The sequence below is a fragment of the Eptesicus fuscus genome, chromosome 3 (genome assembly GCF_027574615.1).
Source record: "Eptesicus fuscus isolate TK198812 chromosome 3, DD_ASM_mEF_20220401, whole genome shotgun sequence".
Classification (NCBI taxonomy): domain Eukaryota; kingdom Metazoa; phylum Chordata; class Mammalia; order Chiroptera; family Vespertilionidae; genus Eptesicus; species Eptesicus fuscus.
The window spans coordinates 60,835,895-60,855,135 of NC_072475.1; positions in this window are offsets into that span (position 1 = coordinate 60,835,895).

Here is a 19,241-nt window from a genome sequence, read left to right on the forward strand (position 1 = left end):
ACAGAATGCTAGCCTTTCTCAGCAGTTTCCTCATCAGTAGTTGTGAGAACCGAGTCTCTTCCAGTTGCTGCATTTGTTGTTTGAAAAGCATTAGCAGTGCTGTTTCTGCATCAGCTTTGATTGAATGGCCACACCCTGGCGCTCACAGGGTCCCGAGGCACACAGTGGGCTGCGAGGTGGAAACTCACTGTATCGCCGTCCTGTGGGACCGCACCTGATCAAGGGGTGGAAGAGTCATCCTAGTCTGGCTGCTGTCCAGGTTGTTGACATGCAGGTGAGTCCACCAGAATCAGGATGTGGAAGGGAGCCTGCAGTCCATGGAATGATGCTGGGAACCCCGCAGTCAGGGGCAGCGTGGAGGCATTGTTTGATGGACACTGTGATGAGTTCTGATCATGAGGGCTGGCGAGCGTGTGGCGAGGTAAAACTTACCTTGTTATTGGTTTTGCGTTACTCATTATGTGTCTTGTATGAAAAAAGAGACACTATTTTTGTGCACCAAAATGGGTTGTGATTACATTTTTATCACACTACTTTGATATGCTACTACTGCATTTCTATCCCTGTAATTCTTACTTTTTTATTTTATTTTCCTTTCTGTGGCCACCTCTTTCTTATCCTTCCTTAATCTTTTCTGAATATTATGAATGTTCCACCCCCAGAACTCATCCACCCAGCTGCTGAGTATAAAACAAGGTGGCCTTTCCTTATGTTTCTTCCATCTCTCTAAAGCCGTGGTTCCCAACGTGGGGCACATGCCCCACAGGGGGCGATTTGAGAATGAGTTATTAACAGTGAATTTTTTGCATTTCTTATGGTTCCAGGGGCCTCATATCCTATCTAATAATAGACAAATATGCAAATTGACCATACCTCCGACACACCCACAAGCCACGCCCACCAACCAATCAGAGCGAGTATGCAAATTAACCCAAACCAAGATGGCTACAGCCACAGAGAGCAAGGTTTCCTAGGTAACAGAAGAAGCCAAGCTTTCTGCCTGCCCTTGCCAGGCCTAAGCCTCCACTCAAGCTACAAAGTTTCAATTATAGAAGGTAAACAAATTCAAACAAATGGCGGCAGAATGGAGCTTGAGAGAGCAGGACAGGGTTGCCGCCGGCAACAGGGGAAGCAAAGCTTTCCACACACCCTGCCGGGCCCACCCGCTTAAGGCAACAAAGTTTCAGTTATAACCCCAACACAAATGGCTTCCGGCCTCGGAGGGAGCCCCAGGCTTGGCTCCGCTCCAGGCTACAAAGTTTCAATTGTAGAAGGAAAATAAATTCCAGATACCAGGGCCTCTGCTTGCATTGCCAGGGGGCATGGCCGGCCTGCAAACCACCACAGGCCCCTCGCTCAGGCCGCCCCACGCCCCAAGGGTACCACACCCTGATCAGGGACACCCTTTAGGGCAAACCAGCTGGCCCCCACCCCTGTACCAGGCCTCTATCCTATCTAATAAAAGAGTAATATGCAGATTGATCATCACTGCAACACACAATATAGTTGCCCCCATGTGGTCAAAGATCCTGCCCCCATGTGGACACAAGATGGCCACCACAAGATGGCCAGCAGGAGAGGGCAGTTGGGAGGCACCCGGCCTGCAAGGGAGGGCAGTTGGAGGTGATCAACCCTGCAGGAGAGGGCAGTTAGGGGTAACCAGGCCAGCAGAGGAGGGAAGTTGGGGGCAAACAGGCTGGCAGCAGAGTGGTTAGGGGGTGATCAGGCTGGCGGGCAGAAGCGGTTAGGGGCAATCAGGAAGGCAGGCAGGCAAGCAGTTGGGAGCCAGCAGTCCTGGATTGTGAGAGGGATCCCATATTGGAGAGGGTACAGGCTGGGCTGAGGGACAACCCCCCTTTGTGCATGAATTTCATGCACCGGGCCTCTAGTATAGTATATAAATATGTACTGTGACTTATTTATGCTTTTCAGTTCTCCATTATATATTTTGAAACTTTATTTGCTATTTTTTCATATCACTTCATATTATTTTTTTTTAACAATTTCTTTCTCAGTACTTCAACTGTCCTTTTGTTCTTTTATTTATCTTGCATGGATGGCATGTTCTTTGGAAGCTTGTTTAGACCGAGTTAATGGCCTTTTAGGCTTCCTCCACGTGAATAGTTCACTTTTTGAATAATAAGAATTAATATGTCATGGGGGGGGGTGTGCAGCAGGATTTTAGAGATGCTTAGGTGGGGGATGGCCAAAAAAAATGGTTGGGAGTCACTGCTCTAAAGTGATACATACTGCTGTGCCGTGACAATGTAGACTTATATTTAATAGGTGCTTCTCTAATTCTAGGCATACTACACATTTTTATAAGAATTTTTGTAGATATAGGAAAGTATGAAGAAGAAAATTAAAATTATCTCTGATGCTTTAGCATCTAGAGGTAATAACTCCTAAATGTGTGGTATATTCTTTCTATCTCTTAAAAATTATTTATTATGAAAGCCTGGGGGAGGGGAAGGGAGTGGGGAGGATGGTGTGTGTGTGTGTGTGTGTGAACCATGCCAGAGTCGCTGGATAGCCAAAGCTAATTAGAGTGTGGAGGCCTTATTGATAGTACACCAGACGGCCAAGGCCACTCTGAGCACGGGAATCTTAATCAGGGTGTCCAAGGACTATGCAGGTGCAAGGACACATGGTACACTATGCCCTTCTATAAGCCAAAGGATTGACGTCACTGTTGGCAACTGGTCTCTTTTGTCTAAGTCGTATAATACATGTTGTTAACCAGCCCGTATACTGGAGACAGGAGAGTCTGGGGAGAAAAGGCAGGCTCAGAGGTAGCTACTATGCGAAGCTGCAGAAGAGGAGAGGCTAGAGAAGCTAGAGAAGCTGCTAAGGCAGAGAGCTCAGGTGCCGCTGCTATGTGAGGCTGTGAGTACACAGGCAGTGCGCAGCTGCTCAGATAATAGCTGTGGGTACAGAGACTACTGCTTTATGGGAAAGATGTATTGGTTTATCAGCCAGTGTGTGGCTACCTGTATGGGATTTTGCTATGAAGGACTGTTTTGTCTGATGGCTGTATGGCCAATGGCTTCAACAATAAAGGCTTCCTTATATACACCCACAAGTTCTCATGGCTTCTCCGTCTACCACCCACCTCCAAGAAGGTCCAGCCCCTGGCAGAGGGGCTCGGCCCCGACAGTTAGTGCAGTGGGCAGGGTTTGAGAAGGAACCTGCACAGTTGGCATAATCAAGCATAATTCAGAAGCTGTATGGATTCAGAGCACCAGTGCTCCGGCAGTGCTCTGACAAGGGGTCAATGGGGAAAAAGGGGGACATCTGTAATACTTTCAAGTTTAAACAATAAAGATAAAAAATATTTAGCAAATGTTTGGATTTTCAGTGCAACCCACATAGACTTGTTGCATTTATAAGACAACACCACCACATTTATTATGATCTCTGACAATTTAGAACTGTTTTTCCTCAAGAAGTGTAATCACTTCTATAGGAAAGTACTTTCTTTCCTTTTAGTTACAGGTGTACCGGTTAATAATGCGGATTTTATGATCAAAGAAAACATGATAATTTCAAGAGAAACATCAAAAGTGCTTTATTCAAAATAATGTCCATCGCTAGCTACACATTTCCCCATCTTTCAGGTAATTTGTGGATACCGTCCCAATAGAACTTTTCTTGTCTTGAAGCAAACCATTCAGAGACCCAATTTTCCACTTCGTACATTTTGAAGTGCTGCTCAGAAAGTGCGTGTGCCATCGATCGAAACAAGTGGTAATCTGAAGGAGCAAGGTCTGGTGAATACAGTGGGTGGGTTAATACTTCCCAGGCAAGATCTTTTAATGTGTCTTTAACTGGTTTTGAAATGTGTGATGGTGTGTTATCATGAAGCAAAAATTACTTTGCCCTGTCTTCTGGCACATTCTGGTCATTTCATGATCAAAGCATGGTTCAAATTGATTATTTGTTGTTGGTAGCAATCAGTATTAACGGTTTCACCTGATTTTAGAAGCTCATAAAACACCACACCTTCAGAGATACAGTTATACTCTGATTAGTAACCTCAATTGATTTTTGAGCCAACCAAGAAGCAATGAAGTGGAAATTAGGAGAGATAAGAGCTCTTCTATTTAGTAACTTATGATACAGCTGCTCAGCAGTTGTTAATTTTCTTTTCTTTTACCTTTCCCTCTTTTTATTTTCTTATACTCGTTTTCAGCTCACAAGTGTAGCTGAGGAGCAGAGCCCCGCTGGATCTCTTTGGGGTTCCTTGTGTGACGCCTTAAATATGGCCCCTTAGCAGATACACTGATTCTTCTAAGTTGGAGGCTTCTGATCCGGGGGTATTCACATTCTCTTAAATTGTATGTCAAAATATATTTATATTTTCAGGGAAGATGATTGGCCCATGAGTTTCATCAGTTTTTCAAATGATTCAGTGACCTGAGAAATAAAAGAGACAGGACCTGAATACAAAGATCTGGTTGTGGCCTAGACCTTGAATTGTCAATCTGGACGGATCACATGACTTCTCTGAAAAGAGGGGAAGTTAGTTCTTTATAGTGTACATGGGCATTCGTAAAAAAATTTTAATAAAATATTTATGGCAAATTGGGCTTATTGGTCAAGGGACAGTTTACTGTCAATCTGAACCATATAAATTATTCTGTAGCTAGCTAGGAGCTGTGAGCTTTGGAGGACAAAATAGGCTTCAGCTGTAGTATGATAGATTTGGGTAAACTATAAGGAGATGTTTCCTGTGAGAATTGCAAACACAAGAATGAATTTGCGTAATCTTATACAAGCCCTCATAAATTAGATGACATTTTTATTTGTTTGAGATGGCTTAGAAGTGATCTTATTGGAGTTAAAATAGGTTGTATTACCTATGAAAGAGCCATTTACTGAGTCTTAAAAAACAATAACCGAATACTAGTTAAAAGTATAAAATGCTTCCTCTTCTTTCCATTTGTATTTCCCCCAGTTGCCCTGCTTTTCTTTATGCAAGTAACTTGTGTGTTTGCTGTAATGTGTGTACTTACAAAAAAAAAAAAAAAAAGTGTGTACTTACCTAAGCTGGAGTTTTCAAACCCTCTTCTCATCCTGTAATGTACTGGTGGGAAATTTTCTATCCTGACCCCATTCCTTCCCTCTTTAGTTCTTCCCATTCTTCAGTCCATCCTCTGATTTACACTCATTATCTGCGTGTATGTTAACTGTCTGTGAAACACTGTTGTTAGTACACAACTATAGATATAACCCATCTGACTTTTGGACTTCTTTTCCACTTACTTGCTATTTTATTTAAGAATCTGCAAAGTAAATACATCATGTAATGATGCCCTAAGACTATCTTTCTCAAGGTAATTTAATGCAAAGAATGCTACAGATGTGTCAAGAGGAAATAACTGGAGGAACTCAAGAGAAATGAGAAAACCTTTTAATTAGACTTTATGTGGGGGATGGGAGGTGTTGGAATGATTTTTAGAAAACAGTGCATGGAGGGAATTAGATGCCTCTCAAGGATCATCCTGGCTCCAGTATTCTGAGGCCTAAGAAGTGTTGCTCAGTCGAAGACCACTGCAAACAAAAGGCTTCTGTGCATAATGAGCTCACTGTGCTCCTGACCCAGGAGGCTTGGCAGAAAGGCCCATCATACGACTGCCATTAGTCAATTAAGGTCAATACCAATTAGGGAATAGTAATTAAAATTGTAGGCTCCCTAAAGAAAAAAATAACAGCATTGATTCTCTGTGTATGTAGATAAAAACATCGACTATTTCTATATATAAGCAAGTAGAAACATAGTTGTTTTTCCCAAACCAAAAGAAAGAGAATAACACTGAATATCATCTGAATGTATCTAATAATAGTAGCTTGGTGCTTTTAGGTTGCATGACTTCTTTTTTAGCACCTCATTACCACCATGCAGAACTTTTCATTTGTATTTTGCATAGTTCACCTAGCCCACAACCCCATCTCCACGGGTGGGTCTCCTAGCTACCCAGGAACTTAATTTTCCTCAACCCTCATTAGAATAATGGTACCACATAATAGAAATGGATTGATGTAAATGAAAAACAAGTCTTCTGCCCTGAGTATTTCTGATTGTATGTTTATCTGGTAATTTCTGACTTCTGGGTGCATTTTTTTTTTTTTTGGTAACCATTGCTTTAATATCTTATTTTCAGACAGAGACAAACTCTTGAACTGTAGAATGTTAGAGGTAGACTGGACCGTGGAGAGCACATAGTCAAGTTGCCCTCATATTTTAGCATGCATAAGAATTACCTGGGGACCTTATTAAAGATGCCTAGTCTTGAGTTTTTTACCTCTTGAGATTGTGAGTCAAATGTCTGAGGTTGATTCCTTGAATGAGCAATTTTAAACAGGTGTCTCATAATCCTGATGCATGTGGTCCAGGGACTTCATTCTATAGTTCGCCAAAGCCCAGCAAGTCCCACTCTGGCTCATCTGGGGCTGGGGATGTGGGCTTCTAATCCTGCAGCCCTGTGTCTCAGCAAATGGCCTGGTCTGCCTCCCCTTGGGAATGGCTTTTGTGAAGACCACCAAAGACCTGGTTACCAATCTATTGTAGCTGGCTTGCAGGTTTTATAGTAAATTGACTTAAACATACAAATTGATTTTACAGCTTTTTATGTCTGTAACTAGAGGCCCGGCGCATGAAATTCGTGAACAGATATGGTCCCTAGGCCTGGCCTGTGATCAGGGCCATCTTCCCTGGCTGCCCACAGTCGGCCCTGCCCACCCCCCCACCCCCCAACCCCTGGCTCTCCGTTTGCCATCAGGTGATCGGAGCCTGCTGGCCGGGGGAAGGGACCGAGAGGTCAGCCATTCCTGCCTGCTCGCCGGCCCCGCCCCCACCGCAGGTTGCCCTCTGTGTGTAGGGTGATTGGTGGGGTGGAGGACTTGGCTTGGCACCACCCGCATCCCCTGCCACCCACCCTCAGTTCTCCATTCGCCATCGGGCGATCAGAGCCTACCAGCCAGGGAAAGGGACTGAGAGGTAGTCAGTGCGCCTCATAGTGACTGGTCGAGCGGATGTTGTGGTCATTCCACCGTTAGGGTCAATTTGCATATTACCCTTTTATTATGTAGGATAGAGGCCTGGTGCACGGGTGGAGGCTGGCCGGCCTGCCCTGATGGGGGCCCCAGATCGAGGAGGGGGTCCCTGCTAGGGGGTGGGGCCGGCCGGGGCAAGGGGTGGGGCGCAGTCGTTCTGGTCTCTGGTCATTCTGGTCGTTCCGCCGTTTTGGTTGCTGGGGTTTTATTATATAGGATTACTCTTTTTTCCTTCCTTATTCTACCCTCTCTAGGTACTTGTCTGACCCTTCTATTCATTCATTCTTGTTCTCTTTTCCAAGTTTCTCATATTTCCAGCTACCTACTGGGTATTTTCATCAGCTTGTTCCTCAGAACTTGTCAAACTCAGTGTCTAAAGTTGAACCCCATATAATTTTCTCTAAAATGTTTCTTCCACCTGTATTTCCTTATAATATATGTTTTACATGCACATATTTGACATAATACTTTTTATAGAATTTTATATCCTGCTTTTTATCACCTAACTAGAGGTCCAGTGCATGAAATTTGTGCATGGGGGTGGGAGGGGGTGTCCCTCAGCCCAGCCTGCACCCTCTCCAATCTGGGACATCCCTCTCACAATCCAGGACTGCTGGCTCCCAACTGCTCGCCTGCCTGCCTTCCTGATTGCCCCTAACCGCTTCTGCCTGCCAGCCTGATCACTCCCTAACCACTCCCATGCCAGCCTGATTGATGTCTAACTGCTCCCCTGCCAGCCTGTTTGCCCCCAACTTCCCTCCTCCTCTGCCGGCCTGGTCACCCTAACTGCCCTCCCCTGCAGGGTTGATAGCTTCCAACTGCCCTCCCTTGCAGGCTTGGTGCTTCCCAACTGCCCTCCCCTGCTGGCCATCTTGTGGTGGCCATCTTGTGTCCACATGGGGGCAGGATCTTTGACCACATGGGGGCATCCATATTGTGTGTTGGAGTGATGGTCAATCTGCATATTACTCTTTTATTAGATAGGATAGAGGCCTGGTGCATGGGTAGGGGCCAGCTGGTTTGCCCTGAAGGGTGTCCCGGATCAGGGTGGGGGTTCCCTTGGGGCATGGGGCGGCCTGATCTAGGGGCCTGTGGTGGTTTGCAGGCTGGCCGAGACCCCAGCAGAGGCCCTGGTATCTGGAATTTATTTTCTTTCTTCAATTGAAACTTTGTAGCCTGGAGCGGAGCCAAGCCTCCTGCTCGCTCTGTGGTCGGCAGCCATTTCTGTTGGGGTTTGTGTATATCTTCTATAATTGAAACTTTGTAGCCTTAAGTGGAGGCCTAGGCCAGCCAGGGTTTGTGGAAAGCTTTGCTTCTTCCATTGCCGAGGGGCAACCCTAGCCTCCTTCTCTTTCCAGCTCTGTGGCTGCTGCCATTTCTGTTTGGATTTGTTTACCTTCTATAATTGAAACTTTGTAGCCTTGAGTGGAGGCTTAGGCTGGCAAGGGAAGATGGAAAGCTTGGCTTCATCCGTTGCCTGGGAAACCCAAGCCTCCCTCTTGCTCTCTGTGGCTGTAGCCATCTTGGTTGGGTTTATTTGCATACTTGCTCTGATTGGCTGGTGGGTGCAGCGGAGTGATGGTTAATTTGCATATTACTCTTTTATTAGGTAGGATGTTATAACATGATCATTTTCCATTTCCCTAAATGTTTTTCAATAGTATTTAAAAAATAATTGTATAATAGTTTGTTATTAAACTATTTATTGCTGGACATCTAGGTTGTTTTAAAATTTTCACTATTTTAAGTAACTCTGTAATACTTTATAAATCTTTGCATCTTTGGTTGTTTCCTTGGGACAGATTCCTTGAAATGGTATTATTAGGTCAGATATTAGGAATGTCTTCAAAGTACTGGGTATTAGACAGTTTTAATTTCAGTGATCCTTTTTGAGCCTTGACTAAGGACTTAGCTACCTTACTTAGATACAAGCTTTTCATCCCACACATTCATTATTTCTTAAAAAACAACAACAACACACAAAGCAACAACACCATACACACACACACACACACACACACACACACACACACACACACACCTGTCCTGTCTATCTAATCAAGACTTCCTCAAGTCATACTCTCCTAAGAATTTAGGACACCTGTTGTCTTTTGGTCATCTTTGAGGTGAATCCTCACACTATTAGAAGTAATTGTTCTCCTTCTATAAATTCAACAAGGACAACCAGCTAAGAATGGCTTTGATAATCCCTTCTTTCACGTGGTCACATTATCCTGGGATGTTACTCCTCACCTATTGTACCAGGAGGAGTAACTCTTGACATGTGTCTTTAAGGGATTCATTGCTGTTTTCTCTGTCTGGAGTGTGGTCCTACCTTTTTTACTGTTTAATTCTTCTTCTCCCTATCTTTCCAGGTCCCACTTAAGACTCAGACTACCCACGGTCTTTCCTTTTTGAGTCAAGCTGTATCAGTTACTTCCTTTTCTGACATCCAGTAGCATCTTAATCTGAACCAGGAATCTTACATAGGGGCTTGGATCTTCTCTAAGCAGAGCTCTGTGGCCTACACTTCATGGCAGGGATCATAAAAATTGGCTCCCCTTTTAAAGAAAAATCTCCCATACATATTGGAGGGCAGGTAGTTTATTTGTACTTCATGCCTAATCTAGACAGAACCTCCAAAATCCAGCCTTTAACATCCAGGGAATCTGGTGCATGCAACTTTATTTATTGGTAGGACAGCCTGCTCTCCCTCATACATACTTTTTCAGGTGCCTTTGCAATGCACAACATTCAGCAGATATAAATTAGTGCTTGGAGCCCATGAAACAGGATGATGACTTCTATTAATGTAGAGAATCCCAAAATGCTTAACTCAATGCTAAGGACAAAATGAGCCCTTACTAAATATCTGTTCTCTGTTCACCTACATGTCTGCTTCATTTTATTTTTATAATAATGCCTCTTGTGATAACTAGGTAGGATTGAAGAACTTATATTATAAAATATACTTGTTAATCCTTCCAGTCACTGGCTGACCTTGGCTTTAACTCAGACTTTACTCACTTCAATTAAATTTAGCATTCTTCATTTTTTTTAATTCACTTCAGTGGCAGAAGCAATCATAACTATCCAATGTTTATATTTATTGATGTTACTATAGTGAAAATGCATGTATCCCTTTCTAATATTCTCTTTATCTTGCTCCTCATAACATCATCCTTGTTTTTTTTCCACTAAGTTGGGAAAGTTGGAGACTAATAAAATGCATGACCACAAGATTCCTGGCTGTAGTCCTCATATAAGTCATCTCTGAGTACATTGTAATAAAGTCAGGAAAGGGAAGAATTAAACTACCAAATTTAGTCACAGAATATGCCTGCATTCCCCCTTGCTTTTCCCTCAAGCATGCATGGTGGCCATAGTGATGGTAATTATGATGTTTTCTGGATTCTGGTTTACTCCACATTTGTCAACTCGGATTTATTTCTCTTCTCCCTTCAGAAAAGAACAACAATGTGTTCATTATTGACAAGGCTGATTGTTCAACTTCGACTTTTTTAAAGTCCAGTTTCTTGTGTAATAGTATAGAGAACTTTGTGGCAATATTCATGATTCTGAGAAATACAAGGAAAGAGGTGATTTGCAAGTGATTGTAGAAGAAGCAGTGTTCAGTTTGAGTTCCTTTTTCTTCTGATTTTAGGAGGGCTGTGCAGGTGCTGTGTACCTAGCTCATTTCGCTAATGTCTTCCTAATCAAATGGGAAATATGTCACAGGCCCAGTAGCCCAGGGAAAGTAGGAAAGACAAGGAGACTTAGAGGGTGATGACCTTGCTTGGAGGTAAAGAAAGGAGTACGGGTTCCTTGACCCCTGCTCAGGTTGGTAACCAAGCCACCTGTGCCTTTCCTTTAGCCTGTACATGAGGCACCTTCTACTAAAGCCTCTTAACAGTTGGCTACTGTTTCAAAGTAGAAATTACTTTCACTCCCCAAAACAAGGCTGAAGTGGGACCCAGTAATTACATTGAAAAAAATTGTGTTTGAAATATTTTGCTTGTGAAATAAGTGATTACAAGAAGTAGGGAGCCTGCAAGAAGTGGAGAGCATGGTGGTTAAGAGCATACAAGGACTCTGGAGTCAGATTTTTTTACATTCAAAATTTGGCTCTGTCATTTATTAGCAATAAATTGGTAAAATACTTAATTCCTCTATCTCACTTTTTTTATTTTTAAAGTAGAAGCAATAGCATATAATGACAGTATCTATGTTATATAAAGGTTGTAAAGATTGAGCTAATTAATACATGTGAAGAACTTAGAATCAAGAATTGTTAACTATAGGGGCCAACCAGGGAGTGCCCTGTGTAAAGTATTTGGTTTGCATTAAAAGCCAAAGCTGCACTGATCACTTACCTGTCAGCCAAGATTGCCCATGGATTACCAGTATGCAATCCCTGGTATGAGAGATACACGAATGATGAATAGTTTAGCTCTATAAAAATACTAAGAGTCTAAAACTGTGCTAACCACCATGTTAGCCATTAGCTACCTGTAGGTAATTACATTTCAGTGAATTAAAATTCAGTTTCTCACTCACACTGGCTCCAGTTCAGGTCTCAGTAGCCAGGTGTGGCTGCCAGCGTACACAGGGTGTGGGATTGGGAGGCATTGTTTCCTGCCTGGTCTTACACTGCAGCTTTTCATCCACCCTCTAGCAGCAGTCTTTACATTTGTTTTGGAGTATTTTTTAAAAGCTCTTTGTTTGGTGACCGTAGGCCCCTGGTGCTAAGAGAAAATTTCCTAGGGGAATGGAATGGGTGGTTTTCCTCAGTGAACTTCAAAGGATACATTTTTAGTGCCTTTCCAGGCATGAAAGGAAAATTGAGCTGGGTTATATATGTATTTGCATGTGTATATTCCCGCACACCCCCTCCCCCCCCACTAAGAAACTTAATCTTTAGATATTTTTATTTTATTTTATTTTTTTAAAATATATTTTATTGATTTTTTTACAGAGAGGAAGGGAGAGGGACAGAGAGTTAGAAACATCGATGAGAGAGAAACATCAATCAGCTGCCTCCTGCACACCTCCCACTGGGGATGTGCCCGCAACCAAGGTACATGCCCCTGACCAGAATCGAACCTGGGACCTTTCAGTCCGCAGGCCGACGCTCTATCCACTGAGCCACACCGGTTAGGACAATCTTTAGATATTTTAAATAAAATATATAAAATGCACATTACCCTAGGGATTTTTTTTTTTTTTACTGTTTCATAATGATGCTGTATCTCATTGTGGCAATCAGTATCTGCAGTTGCTAGAATAATGCTTTATCATGTGTAATGGGAAATAGCACACTTAATCATTTAGTGGTGGTTTGAAGAATTTTTCCAATGTTAAAACTCAACTAGAGGAAGAGAGCTGGTGGTGGGATATGACAGATTAAAGCCCTTAGGGCTATTTATGTTGTTGGATGTTGCTATTCATGATGGGGCCTGTGTTACTCCTTAATCAGAAAGGATAGAGTACAGAGGGAGCCTGTGTGTGCGCCATGATTTCTTTAGGAAGAGCTGGTAGCATCAAGTATTACAGTAATCCCCCTTTATCTGTGGTTTTACTTTTGCAGTTTTTGTTACCCAAGGTCAACCATGGCCAAAAAGATTAAATGGGAAATTCCATAAATAAACAGTTTGTAAGTTTTAAATTGTGCACTGTTCTGAGTAGCATGATGAAATATTGTATCTTCTTGCTCCATCCCATCCACAGTGTGAATCATTCCTTTGTCCTGCATATCCCACTGTATTTGCTCCTTACTTGTTAGCCACTCAATAGCCTCCCCTTAGTTATTAGATTGACTGTCATGATATTGCACTGCTTGTGTTCAAGTAACCAATTATTTTACTTAATAATAGCCCCAAAGTGCAAGAGCAGTGATGCTGGCAATGTGAATATGCCAAAGAGAAGCCATAAAGTGCTTCCTTTAAGTGAAAAGGTATGTCTGCATAGGAAAAACCAGGATAGATAGGGTTTGCTACATTCTGTGGTTTCAGGCATCCACTGGGGGTCTTGGAATGCATCCCCCTTGGATAAGGGGGAACTATACTGTTTATGTGTCATGGGGAATTACCTATTTTCCCTAAACAAGCCTATACTTTCATTTCTGACTCAATAAATACAGAATTAATTCTTTGTATTTTCTCTTTACTAAGTTTTGCATTGGTAACTGTCCACACCTCCCGAACCTAATCTGTAATTTTTTCCAAGTCTTTTGTTTGAGGACTACAACCAGTTGTCAGTGGTGAATAATTTCAGATGCTCACATTAAAATGAATGCATTCCTTCCCCCAGAATGATGTAGGCAGAGGCATATACTTGATTGAGATGTGTGCGTTTTTCTTTATGTCTGTTGTACTTCAAAAATTTTACATGAAGATTTAAAGTTATAGCTGATTTTATCTTATTTATAACTATTGGATTTATTTACTTTTGGTAAATAAATAGTCTTTTGTGCTGATTAATCAATTTAAACATTTATTGTTCTTTAATTTTATTCCTGATTATAACAATAACAACTTTTATAAATTTTATTTGGTTTGTTATGCAATTTTCTAATATAAGCATTTAGAGCTGTAAGTTTTCCTTTAAACACTAATATAACTGCATCCCAAATATTTCAGGGTTACAGAGAAAAATGCCCATAGCACTATGTAACAAAACTAAGTTGTTAACTCAAAGCTGACCCAGTAAAGCCATCATTGCCATGGGGAAGGCCCCTAACTCTATTAATACTTATTTGAGGCCCTCTGGAGGAAGAAACATATAAATACTAGAGGCCTGGTGCACAAAATTTGTGCACAGGGCGGGGTGTATGTCCCTCAGTCCAGCCTGCACCCTCTCCAATCTGGGACCACTCGAGGGATGTCCAACTGCCCGTTTAGGCCCGATCCCGGAAGGATTGGGCATTCGAACATCCCTCTCACAATCCAGGACTGCTGGCTCCCAACTGCTCACCTGCCTGCCTTCCTGATTGCCCCTAACCGCTTCTGCCTGCTTAACCACTCCCCTGCCAGCCTGATTGATGCCTAACTGCTCCCCTGCCAGCCTGTTGGCCCCTAACTGCCCTCCCCTGTAGGCCTGGTCACCCCTAACTGCCCTCCCCGGCAGGCCTGATCACCCCTAACTGCCCTCCCCTGCAGAACTGGTTCCCCCCAACTGCTCTCCCCTACAGGCCTGGGTCCCCCGCAACTGCCCTTCCTTGCAGGCCCGGTCACCCCCAACTTCCCTCCTCTGCCGGCCTGGTCACCCCTAACTGCCCTTCCCTGCAGGCCTGGTCCCTCCCAACTGCCCTCCCCTGCTGGCCATCTTGTGGTGGCCATCTTGTGTCCACATGGGGGCAGGATCTTTGACCACATGGGGGCAGCCATCTTGTGTTTGGAGTGATGGTCAATTTGCATATTGCTCTTTTATTAGGTAGGATAGAGGCCTGGTGCACGGGTGGGGGCCAGCTGGTTTGCCCTGAAGGGTGTTCTGGATCAGGGTGGGGGTTCCCTTGGGATGTGGGGCGGCCTGGGTGAGGGGCCTGTGGTGTTTTGCAGGCCGGCCACGCCCCCTGGCGACCCAAGTTGAGGCCCTGGTATCTGGGATTTATTTATCTTCTATAATTGAAACTTTGTAGCCTTAAGCGGAGCCAAGACTCCTACTTGCTCCGTGGCCGGAGCCATTTTTGTTGGGATTTATTTATCTTCTATAATTGAAACTTTGTAGCCTTGAGTGGAGGCCTGGACCTGCCAGGGTGTGCGGAAAGCTTGGCTTCCTCCATTCCCGGGGAAACTCAAGCTTCCTGCTCACTCCATGGCCGCAGCCATCTTGGTTGGGTTAATTTGCATACTCGCTCCTGATTGGCTTGTGGGTGTGGCTGGTGGGTATAGCGGAGTGATGGTTAATTTGCATATTACTCTTTTATTAGATAGGATGAGCAGGGTAGAGAAAGTCTTTCTGAAGTAAATCTAGCAACCACACACACACAAAAAGCCAACAAGCACACAAGTACTTGGATACACAGGGAGGTAACAAAATATTGGATCAGAGGTCCACAGTTTGACCCAATTGGAAATCCAAAGTTTAGTAAAAGAATTTGTACAACAAAAAGATTAAATGGACCAATTGACTTTTGCACTTCTACAACATAGGTTCTGATGAAATGCTCCTTCATGGTTTTAATTGATTTGGGACTCAAATTATAGTTATACCCCAGTATCCCAATATATGTAAACAAGGTAACCCTACACACAGGGATCATTCCAAATTTGAATAAAGTACCTTCTATACTCATAGGGAAGTTACCAAATATAAAATAGAGAACAAATAGCATTCCTTAACTTAACCACTTGAATTATTACCTTATCTAAATTCCCCATGGTCATACAATTTATAGCTCTAAAATATCTCATAGTCAGCATGGGTGTTCTGACTCAGTGAGTAGTAAATTAAATTAAATTTAATTACATCTTTGGCACTTACAATTGGCTTGGGAAAATGGGACAACCTTGACCTCCTCTCCAGTCCATGATTAAAGTAGTTAATATTGCCCAATGCAAATTAAAATAGAACGTACAAGAATTGAAACCCATATATGACCTTTATAAAGAAGTGGTGGTCATTCCTACTATTTCTCCATTTAACAGCACAATTTGACCTGTTGTTAAACTTGGAAAGAATAAAAGGTGCCTCATAGTGGATCACCATAACCTTCATGCCATGATCCTACCCATTAAGGCCTGCATTTCCAGTGTTACTGAAATTACTGACTTCATCTAATCACCAACAGGTAACACTTTACTGTCATGGATTTGGCTTATATGTTTTGTTCAGAGCCTATTTCAACAGCCTCTTAGTTGCAATTTGCCTTCATTTTTGAAGGGATACAATACATCTGTACTCAGCTGTCCATGAGGTACAACTTAATATAGTCTTTGCAAGCAAGGTCTTAGCCACAAATATGACATCACACTCATGACATTCTCCTTCAGGGAGATTCGTTTGATGTCCTCATTCAGGACATACTAATACAAGGAACATGCACCATTGCTCCACATAGTGCAGGGCCCTGCTTACAGCCCTGCTTACCTTTGTTAAATTCCTGAAAATTGTTAAGTTGAGAGCCATTTCATTCCCTGACACTGTCAAGGAAGAGCTAATGAATGGCCCTTTCAACATCCACAAATGTTAAAACAGGCTCAACATTTTTCAGGTCATTTTGGGTTTTGGAGACAACATATTTTTCATTAATGAACTTTACTTAAGCCAATTTGTACTGTTACTTGAAAACCAGCCTACAATGGAAGGCTCTAGAATCTGTGCAAATTGCAATAGAATGGCTCTCCCATTAGTTTCCCTCTTCCTATGTCAACACTTTTTTACTAAAGGCTTTAGCAACCTACTCTCATGCCTCCTAGACTCCCTGGACCACCCATAATGGCCACAAGTTGTCTGTAGACATTTCTTTTTTTTCCCCTCACCTCCCCCCACCTCCACAGTGTCTTGTGTCCATTGGTTATGCTTATATGCATGCATACAAGTCCTTTGGTTGATCTCTTACCTCCCCCTGCAACCCTCCCCAGCCTTCCTGCTGTAGCAGCTGATTGCATCAAAAGTCTATACAATGGAATACTACACTGCTGTAAAAAAAGAAGTCTGTTCGATGCTTCTTTGCCTCTGTATCTACTTTTGTTCATCAGTTTATAATGTTCTTTATATTCCACAAATGAGTGAGATCATGTGGTATTTTTTTCCCCCACTGACTAGCTTATTTCACTTAGCATAATGCTCTCCAGTTCCATCCACACTGTTGCAAATGGTAAGAATTCCTTCTTTTTTTACAGCAGCGTAGTATTCCATTGTATAGACTTTTGATGCAATCAGCTGCCCTCCTGTGCTTTATACAGTGTGCCATTAGATACTGAGATCTGGAAATGGGGGCCCTCATAGGCTCTGAGCCCATTAACTTCTGCAGTATCTCAACCTGCAGTATCTCTGTTTAGCTCCTCAGTTAACTCTTCTCTTTTGAGCTGTGTAGAATCATGTCCTTCATATGTGCAACTAAGTCTTCAGCCAAAGACTTAAGGAAACTCTCTATAGATATCTGGAGCTCTATGTTTCTACAGTTCCTACTCTCTGGTAACCTACTCTACAAATCCATCCACCTCAGTAGCCCAAACTTGAATCTCTCCTTTTTAGCTTAATGAGTCTTCTATGCTCTGCTTTGATACCACCTCTCTACACTAAGTCAGGAAGGGACCTTCAGGCAGCTCACCTGTTTTCCAACTTCTGAAAACAATTGCTTCATGTATTTTGCTCAGTTTTATAGTAATTTATGCACAATTGGAGGGATAGTAGAAGTTATAATACACTGGTATTGGAAGTTATAATACACATTTTACTAATACTCAGTGGAAACTTTCTTATTCTCACCATTTCAGTAATAATATCTGTCTTACTGAATGGTATGCTTTGTCTTAATAGTACATTATATTTAGCTCCACTTATATAATCTAGACCAGATATTATTTTTACCACAATAATACTTTTATTCCTAATTCTTAAGTAGCTTTTATTTGTAGATTTTTCTGCAGAACTATTTAATGTTGCCAGCTTCAGTTGCCTATAGCTCTGGTACATATTTGTATATTTTACTCTTTACCACTTTTTATCTAATTTAACTCTCGCAATATTTCACTAACTTTCAAAAACTGCATTTGAATGTTTCACAATGCAATCAGATTATCATAACTAGGACATCCTGGCAATAATTGTAGCCTAATACCTTTTAAGTATTTTCCCTCTGACAGAGTAAGTTTTCAAAGCTCTTGTATTTAGTTTGAGCTCATTCAGAAACATTAACACCAATGTTTGACTTTCTAATTTAGAGATTATTTGTTGAGTTTTCATGGGGATTGTGACTTATATTAGAAGGTTAGGGCACATGAAACATAGATCATTTAAATTATTTAAATCAATTGCAGGTTCTTCTCTATAATTTTAACCTCTCTTCATCTAAAAACTTTAAAATAATAAATCTTCTGGAAATTATTAGAATGGATTGATTTCAGAATCATTTTCTTTCTCTCCATCATTTACCACTTGGTAAATGTCCAAATGAGAAATGGGATAAATAACAGTGGAAAGACAAAGAAGTAGAAATTTCAGGCTTCTTATTCATAAATACTTGAGATTTATTCCTGGGTATTTGAGTTTCTGTCTTTTATGCAACAAATCTGATACAGTGGAAATAAAGCTTATCTGGACACTAACCCTAATTTTAGTCCAATGACTTCACTATTGTGGGGGTAAATTTTTAAAAAATTTATGAAATAAAAGATATTGAATCAGATGGTATTTAAGCTCACTTTGGACTCTTTTAACATTCTGAAAGGATCCAAATAAAAAAACAAACATTAAAATGGCATCTAACGTTTAGGACTTACCCTAAACCTTTATTTTTGAAAAGTGAAAGAATCTGTAAGCTCTACAGGAAATATTCAGGGTGGCACATAAAAACCACCCAAAATAAATACTTTCAAAGAGGCTTTTAATGAAAGTAGAGCAAGAGGGCAACATTGGCCAATGCCATCTGGTCGCTGACTTGATTTCTGAACACAGTTTGGGTAACTGATACTCCCTGAGGAATAGAAAACTCACTGAAGGTAGAGATAGGGATCACAAGGTACAGAAGCTAAAAACAACTTGGGGATGAAAACTAGTGGATTTGAAACAAAATATACAGTTAAATACTTTTTCTTTAAGCTTTAGTTTATAACATTTAGAAACTATTTGTTGACTACTCTTGTATTTAAAAGCTAGCTCACTGAACGTACCATCTGGCCGCTGGATTGGCTGGAGGGTGTCACTTTTTTGTCAAAAACTCAGATGTTGCCTTTGTTGATTGGTTGTATTTTTTTCTGATCATACTCCCTTGTCAGTTACAGAGCCAGCACCGATACAGTACTGTCCAGCAGCGTTTGCCACTAAACACTGGTGGGCGAGCACCTAGAAAATGCTATTTTTATTAGCTCCTAATTTAAAAATAGGAAATGATTCTTTTAAGTAGAACAACTACTAAATTATAAATTGAACTGCTTATTTGATCCAACTCTCATTTTGAAGCATTTCTGTTATTGGTGTTTTATATACATACACATGTACACACACATCTTGAGAGGTAGTGA